General features: G+C 47.7%; 1 protein-coding gene across 6 annotated transcripts in view; it reads left to right on the plus strand.

Moving 5' to 3' along the window:
• slc8a2b (solute carrier family 8 member 2b) overlaps positions 1-25,477 on the plus strand; it is a 105,155-nt gene that overhangs the window by 18,999 nt on the left and 60,679 nt on the right. For 3 of the 6 annotated variants that reach the window (XM_046389994.1, XM_046389998.1, XM_046389997.1), the window contains 2 exons: positions 10,535-10,672; positions 21,478-21,515. The gene's annotated coding sequence lies outside the window, so the exon portion shown is untranslated. Of the gene's footprint in view, positions 1-7,240; positions 7,305-10,534; positions 10,673-21,477; positions 21,516-25,477 lie in introns of all 6 variants that reach the window. The other 3 variants (XM_046389995.1, XM_046389999.1, XM_046389996.1) reach the window with 2 other exon arrangements.

The following is a 25,477-nucleotide window of genomic DNA, read 5'->3' on the forward strand; positions in this document are numbered from 1 at the left end:
TCAGGGTCAGGGTCAGGGTCAGGGTCAGGCCAGTTATGGTTTTGGTTTGAGTAAGTCCCCACTGGGCATGACAGTGTAAACTGTGTGTGTGTGTGTGTGTGTGTGTGTGTGTGTGTGTGTGTGTGTGTGCGTGTTCCCGTTGTCTCCGTGTCTGCCCGCTCGTTACGCCGCCGCTCTCTCTTTCATGTCTGTTCCCTCCGGTCCTCTCAGTGTCTCACTTGTTTTCTGTGTCACTCGTTCATCCCGTCATCCCTCGCTTCCTTTCTCCCCGTCACGCACAGCTCAGAAGGCTTTGTTTTGGAGCGCGGCGCCCTGACACTGACTGGCACTCGTGGTCTCTGTCTGTCTCTGTCTCAGCGTGGACACATTTAAATGGACGCCCTCTCTGACTGTCTGAAGGCAGAGAGAAGAACCAGGCAGCTCACCAGTGAACGGCTTTTCATTTGGGTGCCAGATTACATCAGGAAAAATCAATATGAGTGTGTTGTTCCAGGTGGCTCAGATGAACCACACACTTCGCTCTCCAGAGTTTTCGGCTTTGTTTTCCACCTTCTGAAGAAATTCCTAACAAGCTCCTCATCGCTGTTGACCGTTTCACGTCTCATGTTTGGACGCGTTTATCATCGCAAATGAAATGCAGCTCAGCTCAGCAGGTGGTGGCAAACTACTGGCTGATATCTCTGAAGAAATAATCTGCGCTGTCTTAGAGGGAAGTGGAAATTTGTTTTAGGTTTGTTTGGAAGTCGAGCAGGACGCAGACAGTTTGACGTGTCACAGAGCGTCCCGTTAGAGACAAACACGTCTCAGACAGCTGCAGAGAGAGACAGCTTACGTCCCACTTTAACCACCAGCCGTGCAGCCCGACTTTTAGTCTGAAGGCGCATTAACCTTTTTATTTTGAGAGGTCTGAACCTCCAAAAGACTCCAAAAGACAAACTGAAACCTCGCACACAGCTGGGATTTCCCGTGTGTGTGTGTGTGTGTGTGTGTGTACATGTAGGAAGTGAAGAGAAGGCGAGAGGGAAACCTTAACAAGATGCGGATGAGATGAAGTGTGATGGAGGAGCTTCCTCAGCGCTGCCTGACAGCCCGGACTCAGCCGTCGTTCTTTTTAATCTTACGGTTTTCTTCACCCGGGGAGCGAGACGCAGGCCACAAACTCTCTGCTGTTTCTTTGTCCCGCATATTCTCAGCTGATCAACAGAACCGCACAGCAGCCGGCCAGTTAGAGGATGAGCCTCGTCTTTTTACGGTCAACAAATCAAACGAAATGACCAAGACTAACGCTGGATTTGTGCTGCCTGCGTATCCACAGCCGGACACGGTTTGACGCTCTGAGACTCATGGGAGAAGTTAGTCCTCAGAAAGCACACAAAGAGTCACAGGAGTCACAAAGAGTCACTGTGGGTCTTATGCAGGACTTCGTCCCAGGAGACTGCGGCTTGAATCCTGTGACACGATAGAAATACATCATACCCTATGTGGACGAAAGTGTTGAGACACTGAGGTCAGTGATGCAAAAGGTACCCAGGAGTGAATGTGAGCGTCTGAGCCATGAGGGGCCGGTTGTCCATTTGTCAGCAGGTCGGTGGTTCGATCCCCAGCTGCAGCTGCGTGTGTGTGTTCTTGGCCAAAACGAACCCCAAAATGTGGCTGATCCATCAGTGTGTGAATGGGTGTGTGTGGGGTGTGTGAAGCGCGCCGAGTGGCCGCTCGTCTGGAAAAGCGTTATATAAACGCAAATCCATTTACCGCTATCACTGAAAAGAGGATTAAAACCACGCAAAAGGTAACACATCTCTTCATTACGGTGAACATAATCAGCGTGACTCGTTCTGTTCGGTGTGGGCCTGCAGTAACCTCCCACTGGTTTCACACAGGATGGACCCACTTTAATGGAAATCTCCCTCTAAAGGTTTGGCTGTTAGGTCTGAGTTACCACCGAGCTTCCTAACAGGCCACGCCAACGCCTCACCTGAACCGACGTGAACAACGCTGGCGTCCACTCGGCGCCGCTCGCTGTGAAACCCGAAGCTTCAGCCAAAACACTCCAAGCAACAGAAATGTTCAGGACGCCTGCTGATGGCCTATCAGGACCGAAATATGTGACAGTCTGATCGCTGTCTCAGGAATCCACTGAGGAGTTCACTTCTGTCACTTCTGGTGAAAATAGTAACTTGTATTATGTGTAAAAAAGGCGCCTTTGACGATGAAGGGAGCGACGGGCTGTAAATGAGGTCAAACACGGTGAAACGTAGCCTTCATCACACACACACACAGAAATTCATATCAGCATGCAGACAATTTTCCACTTAATTAACTTACTTTCAGATTTACATAAATGTATTTGTACGAAGCGCAGAGAAGCTGCGAGGCTCTCATTAACATGCACTCTAACCGGCGCATTTCCACCGGGTCAACGCAGCGAAAGCCTCTTCTCGTTTCTGAGTGGCTCTGGTAATGGAGCCGCTCCGGTTTTAAACAATCGGAGCGCAGAGATAAAAGGCGCCGGGAGGTTTGACGCGATGTTGAACAGAAACAGAGGAGGTCAGAGGAGATTTAAAAGAGAAGAGAACAAATGAGCCACCTGGAAACACCAGCAGAGCACAAAGGCTGCTTGACTCTGTGTGGATGATGCTAATCCCGCCTTTAGTTCCCCTTTTGTCAGCGCTGTATGAGGTCTGGAGGGCCAATCCACTGCGGGTTTTATTTGTGTTATGAAATCTTCAGTGCCAAACGCGTTCAGTTCAGAAAACACCACATTTCCAAGTTAAATTAAGAAGTATTACAAATTAACAAGAGAATTCATGCTTCAAGTCTTTTGTTTTGAAATTCAAACTCAGTTCGTGTGTTTATCCAGCGTCTGAGAGTCCCTCTCAGGAAACACACTTAAAGTTCGATGTAAGGACAGAAGTGTGTCGTTCTAAGAGATTCGGTCCAGTTTGGATAAGTTTCCTTCTCTGGGAGGCTTGATAATTCAGAGCAATTCAGAGGCTTGTGACCAAAAGGCTGTCTGTGCTCGTCGCTGTGCGGGTTTCCACCCAGACGTCCATAATTTATAACTGAAGGGCTCAAACAAAGCTTGAGAATATATACACCGTGTGTGTGTGTGTGTGTGTGTGTGCATATGCAGCTCTGTGGTTTCATGTTGCACCATGAAGCCTTTAGATTAGCAGGACCTCGGCAGGAAGTCGTGTGAAGCGCGTTTGACCTCACGTTATTAACCTTCATCAGAGCTTCTGGGCTCTCGCAGAGGCCTTCGACGAGCCACGCAGGAACAGGATGTGTACATTCATGACCGTTAATTCCATCACGGGCTGAAGGAGTAAACAGGGAGATGAACCGCAGTGCAATCTCACGTTTTGCAACGGGTTAATAAGGCTCCTAAAAGTGACAAGTGATCGCCGAGCTTCATTTGACATCCATGAGAGTGACTAATAAATTTCTTTTTTATCTGCTTTTTAAGTCCTCGTATTCATATTGGACTTTTACTGAATTTAATTTAAAACGTGACAGTTTTATAGTGCAGCCATCACATGAGTGTGACTGTGAACACGAGCTTCTGTGTGTTCGGTGAGCCGACTGAACCCACGAGTGAAGTGAGCAGCTCAGTCAGGAGCAGCTCAGTCAGGAGCAGCTCAGTCAGGAGCAGCTCAGTCAGGAGCAGCTCAGTCAGGAGCAGCTCAGTCAGGAGCAGCTCAGTCAGGAGCAGCTCAGTCAGGAGCAGCTCAGTCAGGAGCAGCTCAGTCAGGAGCAGCTCAGTCAGGAGCAGCTCAGTCAGGAGCAGCTCAGAGAGCCTCCACCTGCACCACCTCAGCCTTCCCTCATTTCGCTCCAGCAAATAAAGTCCTTATTTCAGAGCAGGGATTTGTTTCACTCGGGGTGTAATTGCAGTGTTTTCCCTCCCGTTCTCGTGTGTGTGTGTGTGTGTGTGTGTGTGCGTTTCTCAGGCTGCATCAACAGCTGCAGGTGTCAGTACAAGTCGAACACTTAACGCCGTCCACCTCCACGCGCTGCAGAGAAACTCGTGATCCGAACTCTGTGAGACTGAACGCGCTTTCAGTTCGTTTTGTACACGAAGGACAACAGTGATGAAGTGATGATACTTTCTGTGCACAAGGTCAAAGGTCAGCTTCACTGTGACATCATCATGTTTTCTGTCCCTGAGTCCACAGCAGGATCCAAGACCACAAGGGCGGATTGGGACCAGATTTCACATGTGGTCTCATGCTGAACTGGTGACTCTGATCTCAGGTGTCCACCTTCAAACTGATCGTGTTGATCTCCTGAGCTTGAACGTTTGAATGTTTGTGTGAAGCCTCCACGTTTTTTATCTGTAGCTCCTCCTTTGCAACGCTGGAGTTTGATCAAGCCAAATATTTTTAGTTTTTATGTATTTTTATGAAGTACGCACACTTCCACGACCTTCACAAACTAAACCTCCATGTGCTTCTGGACTTGAAGGGCACCGTGACAGGACTCGGCATTTCACCAGTGTGCAAGTACAACCAAGTGTGAGGAACAGGATGAACACAAAGTCATCGCTCACACACCAAAGTCTCCCTGGTTCCAACTGATGAATCAATCCACCTCAGCTCACTAAGGGCCCCAAAATCCTGAAGGCCGGCCCTTCTTAAGCCATTCAGACTTCACAAAATCCTTGTTGGTGTCCCACTAAATGATGGAGTTTGCTTAGAAGCAAACCAAACATGACTCTATTGCAGTGTTGTTATTTGTTATTTCCTCCCAACAGCTCTAAAGGCTTTGCTGTGTTTACTTAATTTTTGCTCTCAAAGCCAAGAAAGCGAAGCCTCGCGCAAACAAGAGCTTAGCGGTGTTAAATCCGTTGGTGTTAATCCTGTCATTAGCCTGATGTACTATAATGATGGTTCCTTCCACAAGTCTTCTCCAGAACGTGTTGCTGCGTGAATCAATAATGGCTGTTTTGTTTGCGTGGGTGTGAGCCACGCTCTAACAGCGAGCTCGTCCTCAGCCTGAGCCCACAACGGGCCGTTAAACCGTACGTTAAACCTCCGGCCCATCACCTGTCATGTACATTAAGAGAGCGTCTGCAGGCATCAGAGTGACTCCCTGAAGGTGTGTGTGTTTGTGTACTTCGCTGAGACAAGGTGGAACAAACACAGTACGCGGTCCTGCACGAGCTCTGGACTGAGCCGGAACTCAGGCCTGAAGGAAGCAGCGCGTGGACTTTTATGAATCAGCTGTTCATTCAGGAAAAGTGACGTATACACACCTGTACTCAGTAAAAGAAGAAATGTTAGCCCCTGCACAACCAACACCAGCTTCCAGTCCATTGAACATATAATGAAGTTATGTTCATATCTAAGTGTGTCTATATGATCTGGGTGACAGCTGGATTCTGATTGGCTGCAGCGTGTCCTCCAATTTCTTGTTTGTTTCTGTGAGCGGTTGTAGATAAAAGTAAAAAATGCTCGTCTGGGGACCACAGTGGTCACATCAGTGTCGAGCTGTCTGCTGGAGGGTCAGCCCATGCAGCTCATTATTTTTAATTAGCGGCACCTTTTTGGTCTGGTTGCAGCCAGCTTTGTCACTCGTCCAGCGTGGAGCCCCGGCCCATACAGGTGTGCACATCGTCCTGCCATAGTCTGTCAAATGGCTGCATGGCATTTCATTTCACAGGAAGCATTGTGATGTTTCATTTGGCGCTCTGGATAACAGCTGCCTTCACTGCAGCAGCCATTCTGAGACCGGAGCTGTGATCCGCCCTGACATTTAAAATGTTCTTAATGAAATCGGATGGCCGGTAGGAATCATTTATTTCTTGTTTTCTGCACTTGCAGCCAAGGTCTTCGAGTCCAGGTTCATTTATCTTTCTGTCAGTCTGTCTTCACATTCATTCCCACTTTGTCTTTCATACCTTCATCGTCTGCACTCCATCAAACAAGCCTTAATTCTGTTTAAGTGCACAGTTGGACCTCGTTTTCCGGGGCCCAGCAGAAAAGCCCTCAACGTCAACTCGTTTCTCCGTGCATCGCAGCCAGCGATGAGCCAGGAGGAGGAGGAGGAGGAGGAGGACGAGGACGAGGAGGAGGAGGAGAAAGAGGAGGAGGAGGAGGAGGAGGACGAGGACGAGGACGAGGAGAAGGAGGACGAGGAGGAGGACGAGAAGGAGGAGGAGGAGGAGGAGAACGAGGAGGAGGAGGAGGACGAGGACGAGGAGGAGGAGGAGGAGGAGGAGGAGGAGGACGAGGACGAGGAGGAGGAGAAGGAGGAGGAGAACGAGGAGAAGGAGAAGGAGGAGGAGAAGGAGGACGAGGAGGATTCATGGCTTAATTCTGATGTGGGCTAAGCGCCAGTGAGACCAGGGTGTTTTACTTAGTGAGGGGTAATACAATGAAAATGAGTTCAATTACCGCAGGAGATTTAGCTGCTGCTGTCTCAGCCGTCGGCACATGTGATGGAGGGAGAGGCAGCTGGGAGAGGTAAAGAAATGGGAGGATAAACTTTGTTTTGTCTCACCTTGGAGCCAGAAGTGTGGTTTGGTGAGATAAGACTGAGACTGGGCTCCGTCAGGCCTGACAGGACACTTTTACTTCGACTCTGCGTTAATTCACTTATCGCTCCATTCTGCAGCGCCCGTCCGTCCGTCCGTCTGTCCGTCCATCCGTGCTTCCAGGCCTCTGCCTGGTAATTTCATCAGTCCATTTATTCTGTTGCGCCGACTGCAGCCAAGTCGGTTGGCTCCTCACAGCTCTGCCTTATGAGCAGCGAAGCATCTGTGAGACCTTCACTGTGGAGAGGAGAGGACGGGAGGAGGTGAAATTTACATTTATTCTCTGTGAAATATGAGTGTTGTGTCATTCTGAGTCTGATCTAAACTTTCGGAAGCAACCGGTTTCAGTCGTTCCCAGTCCTTCTTTGCTCCTGTTTTCACCTCCTCGTTCCCCGTTTCAGAGTCTGCTGTGGCCTCTTAAACAAGGGGGTTTAATCGGCCTTCCGAGACCGTTTGCTGCGCTCGCACCGTCACAGATGTTAAAATAGTTTGTTTTTTAAGGATTTCTGTATGGGCTGCCTCCACCTTAAATCCCCCCTCATCATGATGTCCTGAGGACTTTTGTCTTGTGGTTTCTTGAACCGATGAGTCTAAATTGCACTAAATGCTCTGAGATGAAGTTTAAGTAACTGGAGTGTGTGTGTGTGTGTGTGTGTGTGTGTGTGTGTGTGTGTGTGTGTGCACTCCTGCTGTGGGCTCCTGCAGGTGTTACTGGGAGAGTCTCATTAGCTGCTGGGTAACTGTTGTGAAGGACCAGGAGAACCAGCAGGTAAACTACAGGAGCACACACACACACACACACACACACACACACACACACACAGTATGCCTCACTGTCAGCCATCAGGCAGTGGGATTAAAGACTTAGCAGAACTGAGTTTAAAGGCTCAGTAAATGACCCGTGTTAATTATTCTGTGTCTGATTATCAGGCAGTGCGGTCGCACAGATGTCAGCACTTTGAGTCCGTCTGGAATTTGAAAATCGAACCTGAATGAGACTTCAGAGCCGCAGCCATCTGTCTGGCAGGGGACGATTGCTTTTGGACGGGAGTTAGTTGGATTTTTTATTGTTTTAATTTTGGAGCTTCTGAACAGGGAAAAGCTTGTGTGTGTGTGTGTGTGTGTGTCTTTATATATGTGACCCGTCTGAGCCAATCAGGACCAGCACTCAGCTGTCAGTCATGATATTCGTGACAGCAGTGATGTCCAGTCACCTGCGACTGAGATGCTGTCGACTCAAATTTTAGTTAACCTGGAGTGCGTCTGGAGTCTGTGATCTTCACCCACAGGAAGTGATGAGTCCAACAGCAGTCATGAGTCTGAAACTCTCCACCTGCACCAACCACCACAGAAGCGTTAGAGTAAGACTGGAACACAGAATTGGCATGAAGGATCAGCGGCTGTCGTGTTCCACCAGTGATCACGCCGTCTGTGTAAACTCCTCTGTTGAAATACTTGCTGAGGAAGGTGGCGACACACTTCTTTAATGGCGGTTTTGGCTCTGAGTTGTCTCTGCTGTTTGTCAGTGCATCCTGCAGGAGCCAAAGGAGCACTTCAGCAATTATCACACCGAGTCGCTGCTCTCCAGCTCTTAGATGAAGCCGACGCGGGCTGCAGTGTGCAGGTTTCAACCACAAGTTCAAGACGAGGTTTGAAGTTAACCGTTTTGTTCTCGCTCCATCCAAATTGTTCCACTTATTACAGTCGTCAAATAAGAACAAAGACATGCGCCCGACCGCACAGACCGAACTCTCCACGATCACTGAAATGTTCTTATGTCTTATCAGTACTGAGCATGTGCAGCTCTCAGCAGAGATGAGAAGGAAGTGGGATGGCTCACTCCACGTGTGCTTCCATCATCTTTTTTGGAAAATCGATGTGATTTTTCAGGCTGGCAGTCCTTATTGTTGCACTTGTCCACTTTTTTAAACGCTGAACATTTTATTTGCAGTTGGAAATGGTTTCCGTGTGGGTCAGTAAGCTAGTGTTTTAAGCGAAGTCTCTCCTTGTCACCGTCTGACATCGTGCGTGTTGAATCAAAGGATTCATTTGCAGGTAAAGTGGAGCTGTGTGGGTGCTGCTTGGTACAGCCTGTGATCTTTTCCTCATCCTTCGTAGTGGATGAGCCGTCCTGGTGAGCGAGAATGATGCAGCATCTCTTTCTGATATGTGAAAGTCCTGGCACTCTCTCAGCACCAGAGATGGAAGACGCGTTCATGTGATCTCATCTGACGTCACTGGTTTTTTTGAAAACATCTTCCGTATTTGGCTTAAAGAAGTTAGAGCCGTTCCCTTATCACTCAGCCTGTTTGTTTACTTCTTAGCCTCCCAAATGCTGTTTGAGCTGAGTGTCTTGGTGCAGTGCAACATCCCTTCATCTATTATCAATCCAGGCTCTTCAAAAGTACTGTGTTAGTGTGTGTGTGTGTGTGTGTGTTTTATCACTATGTCAAATTAAATCCCACAGCGGCGCACAGACTTGACCCACTTTCCATAACGAGCACTGGAGCTTATCAGAGTCGGTGAGCTGTGGCGCATCGGCAGCTACTCGTTCATTCGCTACGTGTTTGCTTTGCACAATCTCGCTTCAAATCAGCAGCGGGAAAAAAATAAGCATTCAGGGCTGACTGCATGTTCACCTGAACAGGACGGTCCTGCCGCGTGTGCCATTGGACAACATGTGTTGCATCACGCCACACATCCTCCCCTGTGCTGTTGCTGTGGCGATATGCAGAAGTGTGTCTCTGATGCTCCTGGAGCTCAGGAGGTAACAGACCACTGAGACTGCTTCTGTCTTCGTATCAGTGATGGAGTTAAAAAATAAATGCACCCTCTGTTGTTCCCTGCTGCAGCACAGCCGGCTGTGCGTTTGCATTTCTGCCCCGTTTCACCGATCGTTATCGTGCCACGAAATTAAACCGAATCAAGTCTGAGCTTTAATGGCCTTTTATCTAGTAATCACACAAACATTAACGTTATCATGCTGGTGGTTTGATTGCCTAACATGATCAAGATACAGCATATAGACAAAAGTATTGGGACACCTGACCCTTACACCAACAGGGACTTTAGTGACATCACATTCAGCTTTGCAGCTCTAACAGCTTCCACTCTTCTGTGAAGGCTTTCCACAACATGTTGGAGTGTTTCTGTGGGAATTTGTGCCCATTCATGCAGCAGAGCATTTGTGAGGTCACACACTGATGTTGGACCAAAAGGCCTGGCTCACAATCTCCGTTCCAGTTCATCCCAAAGGTGTTGGATGGGGTTGAGGTCAGGACTCTGTGTGGGCCAGTCAAGTTCTTCCACACCAAACTCATCCAACCATGTCTTTATGGAGCTTTGCTTTGTGCACTGGGGCACAGTCATGCTGGAATAGAAAAGGGCCTTCAACAAACTGTTGCCACAAAGTTGGAAGCATAGCATTGTCCAAAATGTAAACTAAAGCCACAGGCCAAGCAAGACTGAACTGAAAATGCACCATTATTACATTTTGAGCAGGATTACAACAGCTACTGCACTGCAAATTTTAGCACTGAACATAAACTGTATGTTAAACGGTGGGTGGAGCCAATGTGACATCACACGTTGCTCTTGAAGCCCTACGGTCTGCAGCCGTCGCCATCTCGGGTTTTTGGAACCAGAAGTGACTACATTTGGACGAGAGGGTGGAGCTGGTGTTCTAATCTCCGTTCACACCACATATCGTTGTACAAGGCCATAAATCTTCACGTTTCCACGTGCCTCACATCTGCAAAAGAAAATATATTTTCACAAGATTAAACCGGCAACATCTGCTGACATCTCACTCGTATTAACATTCATATTAGCGCGTCTGCTCCTGCTGCATCACCACAGTGTTATCTCATATTTGTTCCAAACTGCCTGAGCTCCTGCTCAGATGCAGGCACTCATACATGCGTCTCGTTTTCTGTGTTTTGTTTTGTTTGTTTTTTTCCGTTCCCTTCATCCAAGTTAGTTTTTTTTTCCCATTCCCAGAACGGCCACTGAAGAACCGTGGATCCGTCCATCGTGAACATTTTCTCCCTGATTCTGTCGGAGCGCCTCAGCAGTATGGACAGCAGTTCATGGACACAATCGCTGCACAGAGTTGACTACAAGAATTATAACCTTCAGGTTCCACTGAACACACACACACACACACACACACAGAGTATACAGTCACACACACACTGTATGCAGTAGGTCCAGTGGGACCTCCTCACTGCAGATGGCTCCTATGGAAACTGTAGCCTACAGGACTGTACTGTATGGAAAATAAACAAGAAGGAATGGGGAGTAAACAGATGTATTATTCACACATCATTTATTTCCAAACTAATCCCAACTGCGTGTCACAACCAGAAGTGTGAGTGCGGTTTATCGATGCTTTAAGCTCTGAGGAGGCGCAGATGAAGTCAGGTGTGTTAATGAGATGTTCAAACTGTCAGGTGTTCCTGTTGGCGGTTTTTATTTTTGCTTTTGTTCTCCTTCCTTATTGAAACGCACTAAAATATTCACATTCAGCCGTTTTAATTATGAATAGGACAACTTTGTGCAACATTAAAAGGTTTGAGGGAAAAATGCTGATTAGATGAGGGAAGTTTGGATGCATGATAAAATCTGCCGAGGAAGGACTTTTCACAACAGTGTGTGTGTGTTTAGCTGTGTGTGCTTGTGAGTGGGCTGTGACCTGTTGGTGTGAGGGTGAGCGTTGCATGGAGCTACAACATCCTGGTGAACACGGCACCAGCTGAGCAACCACCTGGACTATACAAACCTGCCTGACCTGAGACACACACACACACACACACACACACACACACACACACATGCACACACTTATTTGCTGTATTAGCCTACCAATACTTGCAGCAGTAGCTCACACTGCATGTTGTTTTCACTGTGACGGTCGCAGCAGACTGCAGTCGTGTTGCTGGCAGGAGACCCACAGAACCTCTGGAAGTAAAAGTGAGGGTCCAGTCAGACCTGCTGTCAGGGTCCTGAGTGATCCGATCACCAGTTCACACCTGGCATCATAATGTGTATCCATACTGCATGTGTGACTACTTGTGATCCAGTTTCACTTCCCGGCTCCATATGCAAATTAACAAGCAGGGACAGTCGCAGAGGAGAAACAATTTAATGTTAACGTTTGCCGAATTTACAAGAAGGCTCAGATTTTTCATTTTCTGTGGTAGACAACATTTTGGAAAGTCTACCAAGCTTCTCTTCCCTCAACAATGACCCAGTTCAACATTTTTTTAACAGAGTCTGGGTAGTTTCCCCATAGGCGACAATGTAGCAGCTTGTATCAGTTAAGCTTCTGTATAAATGTCGTTTTCTTTCATAAATAAGCTGAAATGTTGTGCTCCAACAGCTGCTGAGACGCGGAGCAGACAGGCTGGCACAGTGATGTCGCCACAAAGCAAAGAAACATCTTAATGTGTTGAATTTAATGTTGAATTTAGAAGAAGGCACAGATGATTTAGAGTTGAATGAGCTTTTTCGCCAAGTTTATTAAGTGTCTCCTCACGCAACAACTCCCAACATTGTGTCATTTTCTTAGGGAGTCTGGGGATGTTGTGGTTACTTGTTCAGTGCAGGGGCAGCATGGTGGTGCAGTGGTTAGCACCGTCGCCTCACAGCAACAGGGTTCCAGGTTCGAATCCCAGTTTGCCTGCGTGGGTTTTCTCCGGATTCTCCGGGTTCTTTCCGCAGTCTCAAAAACATGCACATCAGGTTAACTGGCTGCTCTACGTTGTCTACAATGTTGTCGTCTGTCTTTGTGTGTCAGCCCTGCGACTGATTGGCGACCAGTCCGGGGTGAACCCCTGGACTGGGTTAGGCTCCACCCCCCCGTGACCCTGATGGATAAGCGATATATAAATTGGATGGATGAAGGTACTGAAGTCTTCATCTCAGACTCTCTGTTACATGTGGAGGTCTGAGTGATCAGAGGTTAATCTTGTCTCGTCCGTATCTTGCGGTGTAGTCATACCTGTGTTAAGGTGTGATGGATGTCACTACCAGGTGTGAACAGGGTCAAGGTTTTAGCTGCAGTAATAACTGTGGACGTAGAACCTGCAGTAGTAGTCATAGCAGTAGAAGACATATCTGAATAGTTTTTAAGACTAATGAACGCTGCTGCAGCTAAGTTATTCATTGGTCTCCTCCTCAGCGTCTCCGGTGTGAATCTCCTTCTCTTCAGTGTCTCCTCCTCCTCCTCCTCCATGTTGTTCCTCCCTTTCAGTCCCTCACTAACTTTCATTTGATTATCGTTCCAGAGCGGTCATGTTTTCCGTCTCTTCCTCTCTGCCATCTCCTTTTCTCTCCTCCTCCTCCTCCCTCTCATATTACATGTCATTTCCCCAGAGTGCCTGCGTTTTGTGTCTCGGTTACAAGCTGAAAGATTTATTACAGCTATTTGTTCCTTTTACCACTTCCCCTGTCTCCTCCTGTCCACCTGTCCATCACGAGTCTCACGCAGGTCTTCGCAGTTATTTATCTGTCTCCTCCGACTTGTATGCTTCATTCCTGCAGTATTATTTCTGTCCGCCTCACAATGCTTGACAGTCCTTTCACTCATCTCTCTCCTTCAAGCCTTTTCATCTCTGCGCCGCCGTCTGTCTTGGCACGAGGGTCTAAATAATATATTAATTCAAAGGAAGCTCCTGCCGCGGGTCAGAGAGAGAGATACGTTTGACAAAGAGTTGAGGTCAGGGAGCAAAACTTGGCATTTCATCTGCAGTTATTATTAGTGAGAGAGAGAAAATTTGCATCCTCAGTCTGATGACAGGTGGAGACCCTCAGGGGGTCTGAGATGATTCAGGGTGGTTCTAAATCTAAACCTGGATGGGTCCTCGGATAATGACTGCAGGCAAGGAGCTTATTTTATGTGCTGCTGCAGAGGCTTTTTTCTGTATCTCAGACCATAGCTTCAAATGTTTTTGACCCTATTTTCCAACTTTTTCCATCACGCTGCTCCAATCGATTCCTAAATCAATACCTTCGCTCTGGAGGTGCGTCCATCTTGCTTGCAGAGCCGTGTGGGTTTCCGCAAAATTCATGTGAAGCCGATAACAAATCACCGTATGCAGCCTGATGCTGCTGCATGTGCTGCTCTGTGAAGCAGCTGAACATAAAATTTTGGTTCTGCATGGATAAACAAGTTCAAACCAAGCTGACGTCAGTGGGCTCTTCACTGCCGTCTCACAGAGCTCACGGGGCAGGGGGACACCACAGGGTGGGTGGCTGGGTGTAGTATCTCCCCCTGTGCACCAGGGGGCGTACAGGCAGCGACTGGCCAAAGGATGCCAAGAGTCACAGATGTTTCTAATGGGCGCGAAGCGAGCAGTTTGGCCAGCTGTATTTAAACCTGAACTTCGTGCGGAAAACATATTGGACGTATTGAAAGTATCGACACCAGTAAGACGTTAGACTCCATAAAACACCTTGAGACGCTGCTGACTGTGGAAATCCTCTGTGCTGCTGGGTCAAACGTGTGCGTGCAGCCTCCACCTCTTTGGAGTCAGTAGCTTCTCTGCAGCACCATCCATATTTGAAGCTTTGCAGGTCAGCACTTCTAATTTTAAAAAGTGACACAAACGGTCCAGTTTCTCCTCAACAGAAACACACACGCTGACTCTGATGTGCGGCAGTGATGAGTTAAGTGATGCCATACTGAGTGTGGAGCGTCTTGCCTCTGTATGCATATTAGAGGCAGGATGTTCCTGAGCGAGGTGCCACATGTACTCGACAGTGAGATGAAGTGCCTGCTGTCAGCGAAATGAATTTACTTTTCACATGATGAATCTGTTCCCTCTCCTCGCACGTTACAGCACGGATGCCCGCTAATATCGCAATGACGACACAAAGACATTTTTATTCAGTCGGTTTAAATGATATAAACGCCATCACAACCGAGTGAAACGCACATGTTGATTTCAAACCCGCCTGATGTAATGAGCAGCTCAGTGAATATAAGAACCAAGCAGAAGATTTATCATTCGGTTGCTGTTAATCATCATCCAGTGCCCACACAGCCAGAACCTCATTGTGAGGATCCTCAAACATCCAAGGAAGAGCAAATGACAAACTGATGAATAAACAGTGCAGATTAACACGACCAGCCCCTCACAAACAAATCCGCCTCTTTTCTTCCTCCATTACAATCTGCTGTGGCCTGACAACAAACCACAGATATTTTTGTCTCCAAACTCACTTGCTTTTCTCCTCATCCTGCACTTTACAGACTCACTTGGTGTCTTTAGTGCTTTAGGGACACCAGAGATCCGAGAGACTGCATGACGGCAGCATCAGAGCTGCTTGGCTTTATGTGGAGCAGTTAGCAGAGAAAACAAGCGTAATTCAATTAGTGCCCCGCCTTTCTGGGAGTGTGTGTGTGTGTGTGTGTGTGTGTGCTGGCTGTCAGCTAATGATGGTAGGAAGCACAAGGCCACATCAACAATTCACTCTCAACATACCTTCTTTTTTTACATTGAAGTATGAGTTGTTGCTTCTAATGTTATCAGTGTGGCCGCTGGAAAATCAAACAAACTGTAGTTTTAGTAAATTGTGTCAAATTCAGCTGAACGTGCAGACTGTATATTAAATAAATAGTATCACCCATTTGTTTGTGGACTATGGATGTGAGGCTTTGGCCTTACAGCCGGCGCCATCTTGTTTTTTGGAGCCAGAGGTGATCCTATTTGGACGAGGGGGTGGAGCTGGAGAGGACATCCCGACTGACTGACGGAGAACCCAAGGACACGCTGTGATAACCACGCCCCAAACCACACCCTGCTTTGTGGTCTGTTTTGGTCTAAACTGTTTACTGAGGTCATAAAGCAGAAGTAGGCTCATTTTCTCATAAGCTTACATACAGTCTGACCTATCGGAGTCGCCCCCTGCTGGGCATTGGAAACAACGCAGGTTTAAGGTACTTCTGCACTGGCTGTACTAAAACATCTAAAACGTGTACTAAAATGTGTGTCAGAATTATTTCTCATGGAACTGAAGATTAGATGCAGCAGTCAGTCCAGCTGTTGTTTCTGGGATCCTCTGGCTGAAATGTGTCTCTGAAATGCTAAACGTGCCAGCAGAAAACTCAACTGAGTCCACTCGTTTGTGCATTTTGTGGATTGTTCCATCGATTGACCGTATGGAGACAATAAGCAGAAACACTTACATGTGCTGTACAATTAGAAGATGAAAGAAGATGATGATGATGATGAAGCTCATTAACCACAGAAAATAGTGTTATTTTTATCGTATCTTATTTTTATCTTTTATCTTAATGTTTGGAGAAACAGGTGAAGAGAAACCTTGTGAAGATTTCTCTGGAGCCTAAATGTCTCCACATCAGGCCTCGTATCACTCAGCAGGCCCTGATGGACCTCAGCCCGAGTCTTGTAAATTGTATTGTTTGTGGTTGTGGATGTGGGAAATGAAATGCTCTGAGCTCATAATGGATCTGCAAATGGCTTTTTAAATCGGACGTGTAACCGCTAAAACAAGATGAATACCCTTTTCTTTGGTTCTTCCAATGAGGAAGTCAAGCTGTTGTTGCACGTTGTGGCAGCGAGCTGCTAATTATTGACCGATCCGGTGAGGTGTGGGCAGAAGCTAAACCTGCTCGTGCCGCAGCAGCTCCTCGGCGAGGGACGTGCAGGAAACCGACCTGCTCGCCCTTTCATCCGTCTTTGTGTAATTGTGGACCTCAGCGCTGAACAAGCTCCATCAGCGCTGAACCGAAAATGAGAAACATTTTCAGTCTAGCGGACCGACCTCTAATGCTGTGGGCGGATGTCCAGTGGGAGAAGAGTCCTCAATTATCCAGCCATTGTGTGTCCCTTTAATAAATCTGTCTTTTCCGTCCGTCCATCTCTGCCCACCGCTCGCTTGTTAAATGAGCTCTGCTGCGTGCCTGGCCGCTCGCTGTGCTGCTTCAGTAATGCGCCGGCGCTGAAAGGTGCGGCGTGTTGAGGTTTGAGGTTAAGCAGATGAGAGCAGCGCTGGTAATTGACCAGTGGTTTATTCTCCACACTGACTAATGAGGCCAAGACGAGCCTGCTGACACGAATTCGATCGATCGCAGTGAATAACCTGATTAAAATGATAGAGTGTTGGCAGCGACTCGGCGACATTCAAAGATGGCTGATGATGATCGGGTTAATGTTCATAAAATGTGCCACAGTCCAACAGCTGCCTTCCCATCGGACAGAAGAAATCGTCCCCAAACTCCCAAAGTGCATTAATCATTAATGCTTAACAAAGCTGACATTTCCAGACGGACGCTTTTCATCGGACATTAAAACAGAAGAAATGAGGCCATCGGTTGCTCACACCTGAGAAACGGGAGTGTGTATGTCTGCTGAAACGGTCACATTTGTTGTCCGTCTGATGAAGATGGCGCCTGGAAATGTCACATTTATTCGTTTGCTAATAAATTTAAATCCACAGGGAGCAGACTCCTGACCGCCTGTCAGATTATTAAAGTGTCATTTGGGAAAAGCAATCGTTTCAAAGCTCTGAAAGTTCTCCATCCATCACATGGTTATTGTCTGGCGCCTGCTGTTTCCTGTGCACCGCCCACTGGACCTCACCACCCCCACCCGGCTAATCAACACATGCTTGTTGTGTTCTCCCCGTCCTCAGACACCTGTTGCACCAGAAGCATCTCTGCATTGTTTCATTTGCCTCAAACTGCTTCCCTCTCAAGTGGCCAGATGACTCAGACTGGTGAATGAGTGCAGGAGACTTCAGTCCATCCATCCATCCTGCCCCCCCGTGCCCCCTTCTCGGCCTCCTCATTAGTGTTTCCTGCAGCAGCGGTGAGAGTACAGAGCCATAGGCCTCGTGTTAATGGCTTCCTGAGTGACAGGTTGCAGTGAGTTATAATGAGCCCGAGTCCGAGGGTGAGGACGTGCGCTTCTCATTAGACTTCTGAGCTGAGCTTTTCGCCTGTACTCCCCCTCTCACCTGACGCACGGCCGCTCAGATGTGGAAGGTGGCCATAATATCCGGCGTGATGTAATCTGACTGTGAATGTCAGGGCTCAGACTGGATCAGCAGTTTTGTTTCTAGTATTTTATGCAGAACTAAAAACAGAGCTTTCGGTTTTTTGGTAAGAAGACGTCACAGTCGGTGTGATTGGTGGCGGCTGGTGGCTCCTGGTCCAGTACTCCTGGTCCAGAACTCCCAGTCCGCCGCCGGGAGGGACTTTGGTGCAGCTGTGAGCGAGAGTTTGTCTAAGACCACCATAAGTGCACATTTTTTAAATGTTCGGGATGTGATCAAACATGGCGAATGCTGAAGACCAACACGTGTGCCGCACGAATCTGCTCTCCAAACGCTTGAGCTGATTGGGTAACGACAGGATTGTTCACGTTTGGAGAGCAGCAGAGGTGGACGAGAGGAAATCAATGTGAGTTTAATGTGCCGCCTGCTGGATCCACATCTCATATTAGTGAAGGTGTCATCCAGGCGTCATTTATTGTTTCTCTTTGTGTGTTTACGTGTGTGTGTGTGTGTGTGTGTGTGTGTGTATTAATGCTGCTGTGATATTGCCTGGAAAGCAACACAGGTCTCTTGTTTACTGTGGAGCCTCAGCAAATTTTTCTTTCCTGTGACAGGACATGTTGTGTATACGTGTGTGTGTGTGTGTGTGTGTGTGTGTGTGTGTGTGTGTGTGTGTGTGCGTGTGTGTTGCATTGCTGGCAGCATAGTAATGAGACAAGGGACACAAAGTGTGTGTGACAGATTAGACCAAAACACACCAGATGCAGCAACTCTTCTGTCTCTCTCTCCTCTTTTTTGTTGACCTCTCTGTTTATTCATGCAATCCCTCTTCACACACACACACACACACACACACACACACACACACACACACACACACACATGCTTTTAAAACACATATACATTAACACTAATGACATGAGTTATAGTTGCTCATTTTCTTTTGTCATATGGCAATGTTTGGTGGCAAGGTACATGATTGTGAGATAGCCAGAGGGCTGCGTGTGTGTGTGTGTGTGTGTGTGTGTGTATAAACATGCCCTGCACAGATGCAACACCACAACACACTCCTCGTGCTTCATAATTTCACCTTGATGGCATACGAGAAAGTTCTGGAAAATCTCCTCATTCTGTGTCTTTCCTGCCTCGAGTCTTCACAGTCTGAATCATAATGTGCCTTCTCTCTTGCCGTAGTTTTTCCTCATATGTTCCAGATTCTCAGCATAACAACTACAAGTAGACCAAAACCTGCCCAGTTCTGGTAACAAGCTGAAAGGTAATGAGTTCTTTTGGTGACGTGGTAGCTCCTCGGGTCTAAGAGTCTGTACTCGTTAATTACGGTCTTCTTGTTCAGCAGAAGGTTACAGGACACAATAATAACGATGAGCCAAAGCTAATTAACACAGTCTGAGAAAACAGGCCATAACACATGGCAGCAGTGAGCCTGTAGCACTGAACATGATGATGATGAGTGTGGTGTTCACTCACTTTAACTGCAAATACATTCACTGCTGGCCGCTCGTGGGTGAAGCAGTGAGGAGCTCACAAAACCACCTCACACCTTTCTGAACTGTTGCAAAGAGCTTGTTCACTTGACGTTGCTAAGACAGTCCTAATCCTGCGGCCAAAACAAAAGCTTTTGCGATCTCAGACAGGAAGTTCTCAAGAGTTTGTAACTTGAGGCTCGCTTCTGATCGTTAACCAACATCTTAAACAGTAAAGAAAAACAAAAAAACAATAATAATATGGTGGAAAAGGAGAAAAAATAAACTGAGCTGTAATGCCGCTGACCTAAATGACCTCCAGCGAGGCCCTCAGAGCTTCGTGGACGTGGCGAGATCGAGGAGTCGTGGCGTGATGGCTGAGAGGCTGACAGGCAGATGAGCCTTTGCTTCTGTGACGGTTTTGTGCTCGTTTTAAAAAACTGATCCAGTGAACGTTTGCCAGCCAGCAGTGGAAAGACACGATTGCTTCTACTCGACGATGACCGGTGCAGTGAAATTCAAACTAAACTGGTCATTGAAATCATGCATGTGGTAGAAGTGCTGCCTCAGCCGCCCACTAGAAGGCGCTCTGGTTGAGGATCACAATGGGAAACAAAAATTGAGCACTGAGGTGCTGCCGACCGTCCATCTTGTATGAGGCGGACCGCCAGACCACCAGAGATCAGACTCTTCCTCGCTCTAACCAGGCGTTTATTGTAATGGTGACTTCATTGTTTCCCGCACGTGTAAAACTCATAGAATGTAGACGGCGTTGAAAGTGAAAATGTTAAGACGTGACGCGTGAAATGTTCTGCCGTGTGTCCCCTGAGACGCAGCCGCTAACGACGCTTTGAGAGTCGAAGGCGGCAGCTGACAGCAGAGCGCAGACTTCACTGCTTCTTTGAGGTCTTGACACAAACTCGTCTTTCTGACTGTCGAGCTTTCAGCTCTGGGTGTCTTCTGCACTTTCTGACCTCATCCTCTCTCTGTCTTTCTCTCTGTCTCTCTCTCTGTCTCTCTCTCTGTCTCTCTCTCTGTCTCTCTCTCTGTCTCTCTCTCTGTCTCTCTCTCTTCCACATCTGCACTTTCTTCACTCTTCCTTTTGTGTGCGCTGATCAATAATCCAATCTGTGGGGCTGAGTTCTGTGAAGACAGGAGGCCTCATCACTATGGCAGGCACATCTCACTGAGAGGACAGACAGGCAGGCAGGCAGACAGGCAGGCAGTCAGACAGGCAGGCAGGCAGGCACGCAGAGAGGCAGGCAGTCAGACAGGCAGACAGACAGGCAGGCAGTCAGACAGGCAGGCAGGCAGGCAGGCAGAGAGGCAGGCGGTCAATCAGTGAGTCAGTCAGGCAGGCAGACAGACAGACAGATAGATAGAGAGACAGTCAGTCAGTCAGTCAGTCAGGCAGGCAGGCAGGCAGGCAGACAGACAGTCAGACAGGCAGACAGGCAGACAGACAGACAGGCAGACAGACAGACAGGCAGGTCGGTGAATTAGCTGCTGAAGCTTTGGCGAGCAGTCGCCTCCTCAGCACCCGCAGCCTGGTGAGACGTTCAAATTCCCAGGCTTCCTCAGTCTGCATCCTCTCTGGCAGGTTCTTCTCTGTGTGCAGAAGTAACAAACATGCAAGTGTGGCTGCTAGAATGAGCCGAGAGCTGAAGTTTCAAAGGATTTCAGAGGATTAAAGCAGCCACTGATGGAGAGACCAAAGCGCAGCATTGAATTTTCTCTGTCTAACTGGCACTCAAAAAAACCAAAACAAATAAATAAAAATCTCTAAATGTCCCATTGTTGGCAGCAGAAATATTGACTGCTGATCCTCTTGTTGATTTTCTATAGATGCAGCAGAATTAAACCCAACAGGTTCTTATTGATCATTTGCTGTGTGCGTCTCTGGACCTCCAGGCTCTGGACAAACTGGACCTCTGAGGACATCCAGAGTGTGCATTCAGGCCTGCACTGTGCAAATGTGTGCTTACGTGTTGTGTACTGCGCTGTACTGTAGTACACTGTGTTGTACTGCGCTGTACTGTAGTACACTGTGTTGTACTGCGCTGTAGTACACTGTGTTGTACTGTGGTGTAGTACACTGTGTTGTACTGTGCTGTAGTACACTGTGTTGTACTGCGCTGTACTGTAGCACACTGTGTTGTACTGCGCTGTAGTACACTGTGTTGTACTGTGGTGTAGTACACTGTGTTGTACTGTGGTGTAGTACACTGTGTTGTACTGTGCTGTAGTACACTGTGTTGTACTGCGCTGTACTGTAGTACACTGTGTTGTACTGTGGTGTAGTACACTGTGTTGTACTGTGCTGTAGTACACTGTGTTGTACTGCGCTGTAGTACACTGTGTTGTACTGCGCTGTAGTACACTGTGGTTCGTTGTGTTCAGGGTTTCCACTGATTACATTTGCCTTCTCTGTTTCAGGGCAGCTGAACTCCCACAACCCCATGAGTTTGGTTTGGGTAAGTAAACTGCATTTGTGCATTTGTGTGGGAATAAGTGGCACAGTCTCACACACAGACACACACACACACACACACACACACACACACACGCACACAAGGACACACTGTTGTTGTAATGATTGTAAGGTTGAAGTTGTAATGGGCACTTAGTTTATGCATGAACAAATGTTTCATTGGGAGGGATCCAGCCACACACACACACACACACACACACACACACACACACACACACACACACTCGTCTCAGTGAGGGAGTCACGAAGAGGCTGCTTTGTTACTGAAGCCAGGCCTCTTTTCCCTCTCTTTTCGTTCTTCTTCCTTCTCTCTGAATACTAAACATCTCACTATTGTTATCGACTGCCAGGAAACTGCTGTGTGTGTGTGTGTGTGTGTGTGTGTGTGTGTGTGTGTCCTCCCTCAGGGCTTCATGCTTCATGTAATGTGCGAGTGTGTAACGACAGAACAGGGACTTGTTGTCAATGACAAACTGGCTGTTTCCCTCCACTTTGGTCTCAAACTCGTTCGTTTTCTCGTTTCTGTTGCTTCCTTCAGTTCTGCTCTTTGCTTTCCAGTTTCTGTTTAATCTCAGATGTTTGACTTTGTGTTGCTTCATCACTCGATGTGTGTTTGCCGTGAGCCGTGGAGCATTTTGTTATGCAGGAGAACTTTGTGAGTTTGCGTTCCCAGATGAGAACCAGAGGCGTCTGTTTTTATCTGACAAAGTTTACAAAGTGACATAATCAGTTTCATGATGCATTTCCAAAACGTGGACGTCCAGAGGCGCAGTGAACGTGTCAGCGGAGGTTGTGAAGGGAAGCGTTGGTGCTGCTTTCGCTTTTCTGAGTCGATTTAATGCATCGTTTGCATATAATTCTGGGCACTTCCTTTTCTTCCTGCCTCCTTCTGTCTTTATCTTTCTATTTCAGTCTGTGTTTGTCTTCCTGATTATAAAACCTTGAATCATATTAGCAGTTGTCCTTCTCCTCCTCCTCGTCCTCCTCGTCCTCCTCCTCCTTGACGGGGACAGTGATTGGACAGCAGATCAGATCATGAGTTGTATTTCTGACTGGGGGACAGACCTGATTGGGCTGCTGTCCAGCTGGACGACATGGCAGCGTTTTTAAAATAATCAGCGTCAAAGGCCAAACCGTTTGTGCTCTTCTCTCCGTCCACATTCGCCAAGTGAATCATTTTAATGTGCTGCTGAATCACCTGCTCTTCCTCATTTACACTTCACTGCTCTCGCTGTATTACTTTTTATGACGCTTTATTACCTCTGAGCAGCATTTCTTCTGTGTGTTAGTCCTGATAAATTAAAGTCCTCCGTAATCCACATTTCATCAGCCACATGAAGGAAGGCCGAAGACGACAGAACAGGAAACAAACGTCTCAGTCGTTTCACAGATATACTTTACAGATTATTTGAAAGAAGATCTCCGCTGCTGCTCCTCACCTGGGATGTTGGCTGTGCTATTTTTAACAACACAAATTCGTTCCTTAATTTAGGTTTTACATGCTATGTGGCTGAGTTGCAATGACGCGGCTGCTGATTTTATTGGTCTCAGATGAAATTTGCAGTATGGCAGCAGCACGTGGGAGGTTTGCCTGCAGCAGGAGAAGCAGGTGCTGCGGCATCAAGAGAACAATCAGTTTTTCATCAGCATCGATCGCATCTTTTCTTCAGTGATCAGCCAGTCGTGAGTCCAGCTGACATATTTCCCCTTTGCCCCCGGTCCCTTTGTTTCAGAGCCCATTTGGGTGAGCTCAGGGGGATTGGAACCCATAGCCTCCTGGGAGAAAACAGCAATCAGATCTGTTGCTTAGGCTGATCAGTATTTGTCCATTAGAAAGGCCTCACGTGTGAAAAAGACATCAGATCAATACGTCCAGTTAGGATCATGTCACAGCTCTCAGTATCAGATTTCTGTCTTAGAAACGTTCTCCATCATGTCCAGTGAGACTGTTCGCTTCCCTTTAAAGGCAGTTTTATGTAAAAATAAATAAATACAGTAAATAAATAAAAATGAATTTTGTAGTAGTTATTGTGGTGGGCAGAGATGTGATTTCCCCTTCGCTGCTCGATCAGCCGGCACACGAGGCCGAGTTGGTGACACGCTGTGTGACGTGAAGCTTCTGTGTGTGTTGTCTCTAATGGCTTCTGCCGGGATACACACCTGTGTGTGTGTGTGTGTGTGTGTGTGTGTGTGTGTGTGTGTGTGTGTGGATATAAGTGATGATGACTTGAAAAGGACTCAAGTGTCCACATGCTGTATGTATGTGTTTAAGATGATACTTCAGCTTGGTGTGTTCTCCTCTCCCTCCATCCTATCTCACCCACCGACACACACACAGACACACACACACACGCACGCACACACACACACACACACACACACACGCACGCACACTCCTGCTGAAGTGTGTGTGTTTATTAGTTGGATGACACATCCTAATAAGTGCAGAGGAGCAGACGATGGAACGCGATATGTTTGTCTTTATCACCACTTAGCCTCATAACCTCTCTCTCTCTCTCTCTCTCTCTCTCTCACACACACACACACACTCTCTCTCTCTCTCTCTCTCTCTCACACACACACACACACACACACACTCTCTCTCTCTCTCTCTCACACACACACACACACACTCTCTCTCTCTCTCTCTCTCTCTCTCTCTCACACACACACACACACACACACACACTCTCTCTCTCTCTCTCTCTCTCTCACACACACACATACACACCCTCTCTCTCTCTTTCTGTTCATTGCTGCTGTGTCTTCTGGGTTATTTCTTCTTGTCTGTTTTCCACTGTGGAAACTTTCCTTCCGGAACTTTTCCAACAGTCAACATCAACTCCTTCTTCCTCCGGAGGCACTTTGTTCCACTTTTGGCGTCTTGTTCATGAACGCCCCCCCCCCAGAAGTCCCTCAGAGGAATATTTTTCAGTGTGCCGCCCACAGAGGTGGAGGTGGCCGTGGTGAGGGTGAACGGGGATTTGTTTCATGCTTTATGTTGTCTGCTTCACCTGGCTGAGAGGCGGAGCGGAGATCACGTTAATATCATGTGTGGCTGAATGAATCAGAGTCCGCTGGGAGGACCAGCCAGACCAAATCCTCTTCCTGTCTTTGGCTGCGCAGACGCAGACGCACTTCCTTCGTTGCGTGAACTGAGCCTTCATGTTTTTCCTGGAAACACGTTACAGTCATTGCTCGACGCAGTAAATATTTGTTTGACTGCAGGTCTGTTCTGTCAGTAACCATCAGGATTGTCCTTATCTTAGAGAAATGTACTTAAATGAAGGCTTTGAAAGCTTCCCGACCCTGTGAGACTCTTTCAGTATATTCACTCTGCTCCCCTCGGTGCTTCCTTCCTCCCCTCCATTATAAATTCTCTTTTCTCCTCTGTTGCCTCGTCTCGCTCCTCCACATCTCTCTCTCTCCTCTCTCTCTCCTCTCTCTCTCTCCTCTCTCTCTCCTCTCTCTCCCCTCTCCCTCTCTCTCTCCTCTGTCTCACTCTCCTCTCTCTTCCCCTCTCTCTCCCTCTCTCTCCCTCTCTCTCTCCTCTCTCTCTCTCTCTCCTCTGTCTCACTCTCCTCTCTCTCTCCCCTCTCTCTCCCTCTCTCTCCCCCTCTCTCTCCTCTCTCTCTCTCTCTCCTCTGTCTCACTCTCCTCTCTCTCCCCCTCTCTCTCCTCTCTCTCTCTCTCTCCTCTGTCTCACTCTCCTCTCTCTCCCCCTCTCTCTCTCCTCTCTCTCTCTCTCTCCTCTGTCTCACTCTCCTCTCTCTCTCCTCTCTCTCTCCTCTCTCTCTCTCCTCTCTGTCCCTCTCTCTCTCCTTCCTCTCTCTCCTCTCTCTCCCCTCCCTCTCTCTCTCCTTCCTCTCTCCCCCTCTCTCTCTCCTCTCTCTCTCTCTCTCCTCTGTCTCACTCTCCTCTCTCTCTCCTTCCTCTCTCTCCCTC

Source organism: Scatophagus argus, chromosome 5, assembly GCF_020382885.2.
Source record: "Scatophagus argus isolate fScaArg1 chromosome 5, fScaArg1.pri, whole genome shotgun sequence".
NCBI lineage: Eukaryota > Metazoa > Chordata > Actinopteri > Scatophagidae > Scatophagus > Scatophagus argus.